Source organism: Columba livia, chromosome 3 (assembly GCF_036013475.1).
Source record: "Columba livia isolate bColLiv1 breed racing homer chromosome 3, bColLiv1.pat.W.v2, whole genome shotgun sequence".
NCBI classification, from domain to species: Eukaryota; Metazoa; Chordata; class Aves; order Columbiformes; family Columbidae; genus Columba; species Columba livia.
Window position 1 is genome coordinate 103800368 of NC_088604.1, and position 8025 is coordinate 103808392.

Consider the following 8025-nt stretch of genomic DNA (forward strand, 5'->3'; position numbering starts at 1 on the left):
GAGATAAACGAGATTGTTTAAACAAAGTTTAGGAGGTAGAAGCTCTACATGGAGACGTCTTGGACAGAAAGAAATAGAAAACCAGAAGGACAAGAGGATTTGCTCCTGAGACAGCTCAGGTTATTAAGAATTTAGACTAGCATTATTAAAAATAGCTGGTGAAGAAGTGAAGACTCAGCAGGACCAGATGAAACAGATGACAGCCTGCCAGCTGAGCAACTGGAGAAAGGATCTGCTGGATCATGTAAACCTAACACTGCTGAAACCCCAGGTGGATGTGAAGATGATGCCTCATGACACTTCAATTTTCTTTTCAGATTGCTTCTGTCAAGGTGGCAGGGAACCCCATGAAAGCAAAACTCATCAAGACTGATGAGTTGGAACATACCAGAATCATGGTTTCTCTGCCAACTTCAGTCTGGCTTTTACAGTAGGACACAAAGTTACTTTTCCTTCAGGATTCCCACCTCACTGGGTACACATGGTGTACCCTCTGAGGTTTAAATAAGGCCTTGTAAGAGGCTTCCCTGTTTCTAGCACAGAAGCTTTTTAGCAGGAAGTGAATGGAGAAAAGACTTTGGAAAGATGGGAAAGTTCATTCACAGACTTACACTACCTTCACTATTACAACATATTCCCTACACATGGTTGACTCTTTTTAATCTAAACTCTCAGAAAATAAAGAGTACACTTAAAACCTCGGAAACTACCAATTTGAAATTTAGTTTCTCAAGGCAGTTTCACATTATACTTAACGCACAGCTGGTTTACATTAGTGCAGGAAGAGAAACAGCTTTCAGTCATATCAGATCAAACACTCATTAGAATAGCTCCCACCTGACAGAAAGCCATCCCCATAAACCTGTTAGATCAACTGACCCTGCAACCATCCAACCTCTAAATGCACCACAAAGAGAGCAGCAGCAACCAGTGATGGCAAAGCAGTGAGACCACACAGTAACCAAACTATGTATTCACACTGTTAAACTGTACCTTGATCTGCTGAGAAGCCAAACAGTACAACTGCCACTGAAGCTCTGCATTCTGAGTATAATACTATTAAATCTCATTACAAAAGTCAACTAGCTCATTTCAGATAGCTGTATTCAATTTAAAAACAAAGAAAAGCCAAAGTATGTCTTATTCTGGTTTCCCCATTTGTAAAATAAGAAAGGAAAAAAAAAAAATCTGTTATTCTCTCTGTGTTACAGTGGAACAGGTTTGTGCTTGAGAAACATTAAAATATTGCTGTGGTAACTACTACTGAAAAGTGCAGGCGTCCAAAAGCAGAGAGTGGGTGATGTCTTCAAAATAGGAGACATTGAGCATGAACTAAATGAGATATGGAGATACTTAGCAATCGATAAACAAATCAATAAGCAAAACTCATCACCCATTAAGCAATTACAGTCCACTCTGTGTACCAGCATAAGTAGAGATTAAAAAAAGCCTAGTGACAGCCTAGTACTGTATTGCAATGAATACACATAAGCACCAATGTGAAGTTGCCCACATAGCTTAATTCTATTATTTATTTTTAGCGCACATCGTCTTTGTGGCCTCAGTTACGCTCTGAACGGCTCAGTCGGGAGAAGTTACCCGCCTCGTTCCAATACTCGCCCTGCACTTCTCACGCAGGGCCCGTTCAGGTCAAAGTTTCCCTTTGCCAGAGGGCACATGGAGCCAAGACAGCGGCACAGCGCCAGTGTCAACGGGAGAAGTGACCACGGGCACAGCGAAGAGGAAAAGCCACCCAGATACCGTTGGCAAAAACTGATCAGCTTCTGCGTATGCACAAGTCATCACACGAGACCCTGCTCTTCCTAGAGGGGTGAGATTATAGCAGCACGCCTCCGGTTATTCTCTCGGCACGGGGTTTGGGTAACGTACGCGCTCCGCTCACACCGAGCGTGTCCCGGGCTGGCTCAGGCACTCTCCTCCATCTCCGCGGCTCCCCGTCCTCCTACAGCGCGGCGACCATGCCTGCGGGGAAACGGGAGGCGGGTGAGAGCCCGGCAGGGCGAGCTCGGCGAGGAAACACCGGCAAGGCCGGGCTGGAGACCCGGGGCCGCTGCTCAGCGCCGCGGCCCGGCCCAGTCGCCACGGGAGCACCCGGACCCGCCCGCCCTCACCTGAGACGGGGCAGCGCCGCGGCGGGAGGAGGCGCCACGGCGGGAGGAGGCTCCGCTCCGCGCCCCCTCAAGGAGCCGCCGTCCCGGGGAGCGCGGCTGCACCGGCGCCCAGCGTCTCCAGGGCCGCCGCCATGATCCCGCTGCCACCGCCGACCTCTGACCCCCAATCACTTCCGGTCACAGCTGTCAGGCCGTCGCCATGGCAGCGATTCTGGCCCCGGCCTCCCTTAAAGGCGCAGCAGCCGCCGCACCCCCCGCCCCGCCCCCTCACCCGCTCCTGACACGGAGCAGGACTTGGCGGTGCTGGTGAGTGAAAGACTGGGCATGAGGCAGCAACATGTGCTTGCAGCCCAGGTAGCCAATCGTATCCTGGGCTGCATCAAAAGGAGCGTGGCCAGCAGATTGAGGGAGGTGATTCTGCCCCTCTGCTCCGCTCTGGTGAGACCCCACCTGGAGTCCTGTGTCCAGCTCTGGAGCCCTCAGCACAGGAAAGACACGGAGCTGTTGGAGAGGGGCCAGAGGAGCCACAGAGATGATCAGAGGGCTGGAACAGCTCTGCTGTGAGGACAGGCTGAGAGTTGGGGCTGTTCAGCCTGGAGAAGAGAAGGCTCTGGGGAGACCTTATTGCAGCCTTTCAGTACTTAAAAGGGGCTTGTAAGAAAGATGGGGACAGACTTTTTAGAAGGGTGTGTTGTGATAGGACAAGGGGTGATGGTTTTTAAACTAAAGGAGGGGAGATTCAGGCTAGACATGAGAAAGAGATTTTTACAATGAGGGTGGTGAAACCCTGTCCCAGGTTGCCCAGAGAGGTGGTAGATGCCCCATCCCTGGAGACATTGCAGGCCAGGCTGGACGGGGCTCTGAGCAACCTGATCTGGTTGATCTCGCTCATGGCAGGGGGTTGGACTGGATGAGCTTTGAAGGTCCCTTCAACCCAGACTATGCTATGATTCTACACTCACGCACACACATCTGGGTGACAGGGGAGCGACCAGATGGCTGAAGGATCCGTGGGCCCCGTACAGGGACACGCCACCTCCCTGGGACGCAGCCCCGCTGCCCTCGGCCTCCTCTCCCCCAAAAGCTTGGGCCCCAGCTGGCCTGAAAAGGAGATTTTGGCCAGTACATGATCTGTGGTACACAGAGCCATGCTGCCATTCCCATGGGTTAGCCAGTGGGAGAGGATGGCTGGGGGCGCTCAGGAGGAAAAAGTCCTCGTCTTAATTTAGTTATTTTCTAAAAAGGGACAATGATTCATTAGGCCACCAGTGCTGTACAAAGGGGAAAACCCACCACTGTTAGCTGCGAATTTCATAATAAAATGGCCTGTCAAGTGTGAGAGAACAAAAGGATCATGATGTGATTTCCACTGCCATGAAGAGATGGTTTCCTTTAACTTTCTCTGAAACTGGCAATATTTTCAGCTTTTATCGTGCCCTGCTTTACTGCCGCTCACTCTTGACACAGTTAACCTTCTGGTACTCTTTGCACATGTGTTTTTTTTACAAGGTAAACAAATCTGGTGAAACCCCAATCCAAGAAGGAAAACACAAGGAGGTTTTAAGTAAAATTTTATATTTGTGTAAAGCCAAAGTGAGCCCATGCCTGGCATACTAGAGCTGTTGGATTAGGACTGAAGCGACCCACTCTCTCTTTCTGATCCCACAACTATTTCACATGTACGGGTGAACATCCTCCTCTGCAAAGCCCTTGCAAAATACAAACACCAGGGCAAAACACAATCCTGTACACGTTTAGGGGTATATTGCCCCACAGCAACACCTCTGGTGGGATGCCTCTTTTCTACTGCAGCTGATTTTGAGGACAACATTGGCTCTTCAGAAGTGCTTAGCATCATTCAGTGAGAATTCATTGCTTTAGTAAATACCTTTGTGGAGCTGAGAATCATTCATTAATTTGGTCAATATTTGAAACAAACAAATTAGGGAATGAGCCTTCTGGGAATCTCGTCCTAAAAGTCATAAAAATGTTGGAAATTCCGTTGTCATCCCTTTTTGAGGGATCTCGTTTGTTGATTCAGCCTGGAGTAGGGGTTAAGGGGAGAACTTAGCAGTTGTCTTCCACTGGTGGAAGGTTGTTGAGAAAGTGGAACCAGACTCTTCTCAAAGGTGCACAGCAAACAGATGAGAAGCATTGGCCCCACATTGCAGCAAGAGGAATCTCAATGAGATATTAAGAAGGAATTCTTCAAAATGAGGGCGGTCAGTCACTGGAACAGACTTCCCAATGACCTTATGCAATCTCAGAACTTCTCTGGACAAGGTCTTAAGTAAAAGTACTAATAGCATCCCAAATACCCCCTACTAAATTGCACTGTCTCTTGTGTCAGGAGGCTGTTTGTTGGGTTCTTCAGCTCACCTGACTTGTGCTAACTAAAAAACAGGCATTTAGGCAGCCTTAGTTATCAAGGTTCTCTGCTCTAGGCAACTCCAAAAAGTGACCCACTCCATTCTAAATTGGATGTCTGAGACAGCTCAGCACATTGGGAGCTGAATTGGCTGACTTGGCAGCACTTTTACTCACCAGATATTTAAAACTAGGTGAAATGAATCCTCACTGCAGCCTGGAAAGTTTGAGTAGAAATGGGGCACCTGCAGTGATGGCATCTGCAATAGGCCTCCTGGTACAGCCCTGGAATGCAAAATGGAAAGCTGTCCCCCAGTTATTATACTGTTGTTGTATGGGAAGGTGGAAGAGGTGAAACTGCAGTCGTATCTACATGTGGCTTTTGGTATTTGAAATGCAGGGTAGTCACGGCTCTTTACATTGGTTTGATAGACTGATAATGGCTAATTGTCTCTCAGGTTGAAGCTCCCTGCATGGAAGGAATCCATGCTAAAATGGGTTAATAAAATCTTGAAGATTTTGCAGCTAAGTAAGGAGCTTGAGCACTCCAGTGTGTATCTCTGAGCACCAAAATGCAGGCCAGAGTCTTACTGCAGCCCACTCTCTGCCACTTCCAGGGTGATTCTGGACAAATCACTCTCCCTATTGCTTTGCTTTTGCTGAGAGTGCTGTCAGGTGATAGTAATCACAGTTCATAATTTGATTAGAAAATGTGAAACACTATACAGCTCTCCTTACAATGCCAACACCCGGCTACACAAACTTCCAGTTAAGATAGTTAACTTATAACTGTGGAGAAAAAAAATTGCTAAGACAGATAATAACAAGTAATTGTGTTCCTGTTTTCCTTAAGGACTCAAAAGCAATTTTGTACTGTTTGTAGATAAATCATTTTGTCTCTCACACTGATGTGCAGCTGACTGAAGAAGAACATGACATCTTTTCAACCATTCACCATGGCACTCTATTAGAAAATACAAAGGAGAATTTAATTTTCATTTGCAGCTACACAGGCAAAGTAGATAAGCACCTTGTGCTTTACAATCATATACTTAACACTGAACTTGCGTGAGATGAGTTGGTGTAAGAGTTTTATTAGAAAGCAAAAGTCTGCTCAAGAAAAATACAAGTGTTCATAATGCCCCTACAGTTTTTGTGAAAGTGGAAAGTACAATTTCAACAGCCAAAGACAACAGTGAGGGGAAGAAAAGAATGTTCAGCATTCAGCAAAAAGGAAGAATCCGGCTGACTGGAAATCCATGTGCGTTTCAGAAGGCTTTGTTAAAATAATATTAAGGTACTGGCTTTACCTCCACAAAAATAAAGCCATTTGAAGCTGAAGTCAAAGCTTTTGACATGTTTGAAATAATGCAATGTAGATTTAATTTAGCCACAAAACAATTCCTGTGGGGAGAGCAAGAAGAAGCAAAGCCTGATTTCCAACAAACTTGCTCCCTGCATCCCTCAGCCCACCTCCATCCCCACTGCATTAATTTCATGTTCTCCCCACACCACAGATGACAACCCCACAAAGCAAGAAGCAGCAGGGGTGGGTTAGCCAGTGAGTGCCAGATGCCAAGAGAAACAATAATGTTTGCTCAGTGGGGACATTAATTTAGTTCTCACTTCTCTAGCTTGCTCACTGGTTCACTGTATTAACAAATCTTGTAGGAATATGATTATTTCTGAGACTATTGCCCTTCCGTCACATTTGAGTGAAATTCATCAAACAGGTTCGATAGCTATTGGAGGGAGACTTGCAGCTACACTGAAAGCCAGCATGTCCACATAAACAATAATCATGTGGAAAAACAGACTGAAAAAATCAAGAGTTGACTACAGTGCGGGGAGAGAATCAATGAAAACCTTTCTGGAACGGGTGCAATCAAAAGTTATTCAGATTTTTCTAGTTGTGCTAGCACCCAAGAAACAGAAAGTTAAACCAGGAAATGAGACAAGCTACCATCCATTCTCTGACGGGAGTTGGAAAGGTATGGAATGAAGGATTTAAGATATTGACAGTAACACAGGAAAAGGGAATTTTTTTGCTATAGCTTTACAAAATGTTTTTAGTGATACGATGTGCAGTAGGACCCTTCCATCCATCCCATGTTGGCACAGCTCACCTGGATAACATGTGGCATCATGGAGCTCATAACAAGCTACCAAGAGAAGGGAGGGAAGACATAGAGGAGAGAAAAGCATTTGAAACCAGTGTCACTAATAACAGCAGTACGCTTTAACATTTTGGGTTTTAATCACTATTGTTTAGTTTTGTGATTTACTCATAGACTAAGTCCCCTTGGGGCCTATATCTGAGCTGAGGGAAATGACAGACCATGTGACACTCAAAAGGAAAGAAAATATAAGCAATATGGAAAATATCTTTAAGCATCCAGTCATGCCTCCCTAGAATTGCCAAAAAACAGCAGAAAGAAAACTCATTTTCTCTTGTTCCTTACAAAAGCCTCAGTCACTTGAACAAGGGAAGTCTCTGCAAATTCTCACTGCTGAATGGCCTGGCTGTGCTTGCATCAAAGGTTTTCAAATTGTGACCCACAGGCTACTTATGGGTCTACTTATGAGAACCTGCTGTTCACATGGCCATTTCCACCTCCTAAATCACATCAGAATGTGTTAAATGTTCTCCTAGAGGTCCTGTACCATATAAATAATTGCAGAATTAGCCCCAGAGATGTTATAATGGTAAATTGAAGGAGTGGGAAGAAGAAGAGGAAAGGATTATGTGCCAGAAAGGGAAAGGTGAGAAAGGATCATAAATGCAAGAGGTGGGAGGTCATGAGATGTTCTCCCCAAAGAACTCGGCCCCAGGGAGCAGTGCAGACAATATAATCAGGGCCTCTTACTGCCTTTACTCCCAAAACCCTTTAGGAGGGCTCTGCCCTAATCTCTGTGCTCTGCCCTAATGCTCCTCGCCTAGCTCATTTGCCCAAACTGCAGTACTCCACAGCCACCTGGGTTTTTCCTCTCTCTTGGTGTTTTCTAAGCAAATTCCACTGCCTGTGAGAAAAGCTAAGTTGCTTGATGTCTGGATCATTTGCCTTCATTTACCTTCTCCCCTTCATTTTTCTACTTTTCTGGAGGGTTCGAGATAAGAATACGGCAAGCCCATGTAAGGATTTTCACCTCTCCATCTGCTTGCAAAGGAAAACAGATATCCAAGCCAACATACCCTCTTCGGTGTGGAAATTTTCTAACTGTTCATAACATGCCTAAGCTGCACTTGTTGAATTTTTTCAGAAACAGCAGAAGTAGAGAAGGGGCCTTGACTCAAAGGGTATCAGCACAGCAGTGAGTAGAAATTACCATCACCAAATCAAAACAGTGGAGGCTGTGACAGCATGGAAAGCTTGCACTGATTTAAGCTGGTATAATATTTCTGGTGCCAGTAAGGTAGGTGTATATCTCTGGAGACAGACTAAGCTTGTTTTTATGCACAGTCCCATGAACAGCAAACAATAAAGGCCACTGTTTATGGCCCTACAAATATAGTAACTGGCACAGG

General features: G+C 45.8%; 1 protein-coding gene across 3 annotated transcripts in view; it reads right to left on the reverse strand.

Moving 5' to 3' along the window:
* Positions 1 to 2339, reverse strand: part of LCLAT1 (lysocardiolipin acyltransferase 1) — a 128105-nt gene extending 125766 nt beyond the window's left edge. For 2 of the 3 annotated variants that reach the window (XM_065058655.1, XM_065058657.1), the window contains exons 1-2: positions 2133 to 2339; positions 1891 to 1983 (exon numbers count right to left, since the gene is read on the reverse strand). The gene's annotated coding sequence lies outside the window, so the exon portion shown is untranslated. Of the gene's footprint in view, positions 1 to 1761; positions 1984 to 2132 lie in introns of all 3 variants that reach the window. The other variant, XM_065058656.1, reaches the window with a different exon arrangement.
* Between the last annotated feature and the right edge of the window lie 5686 nt (positions 2340 to 8025).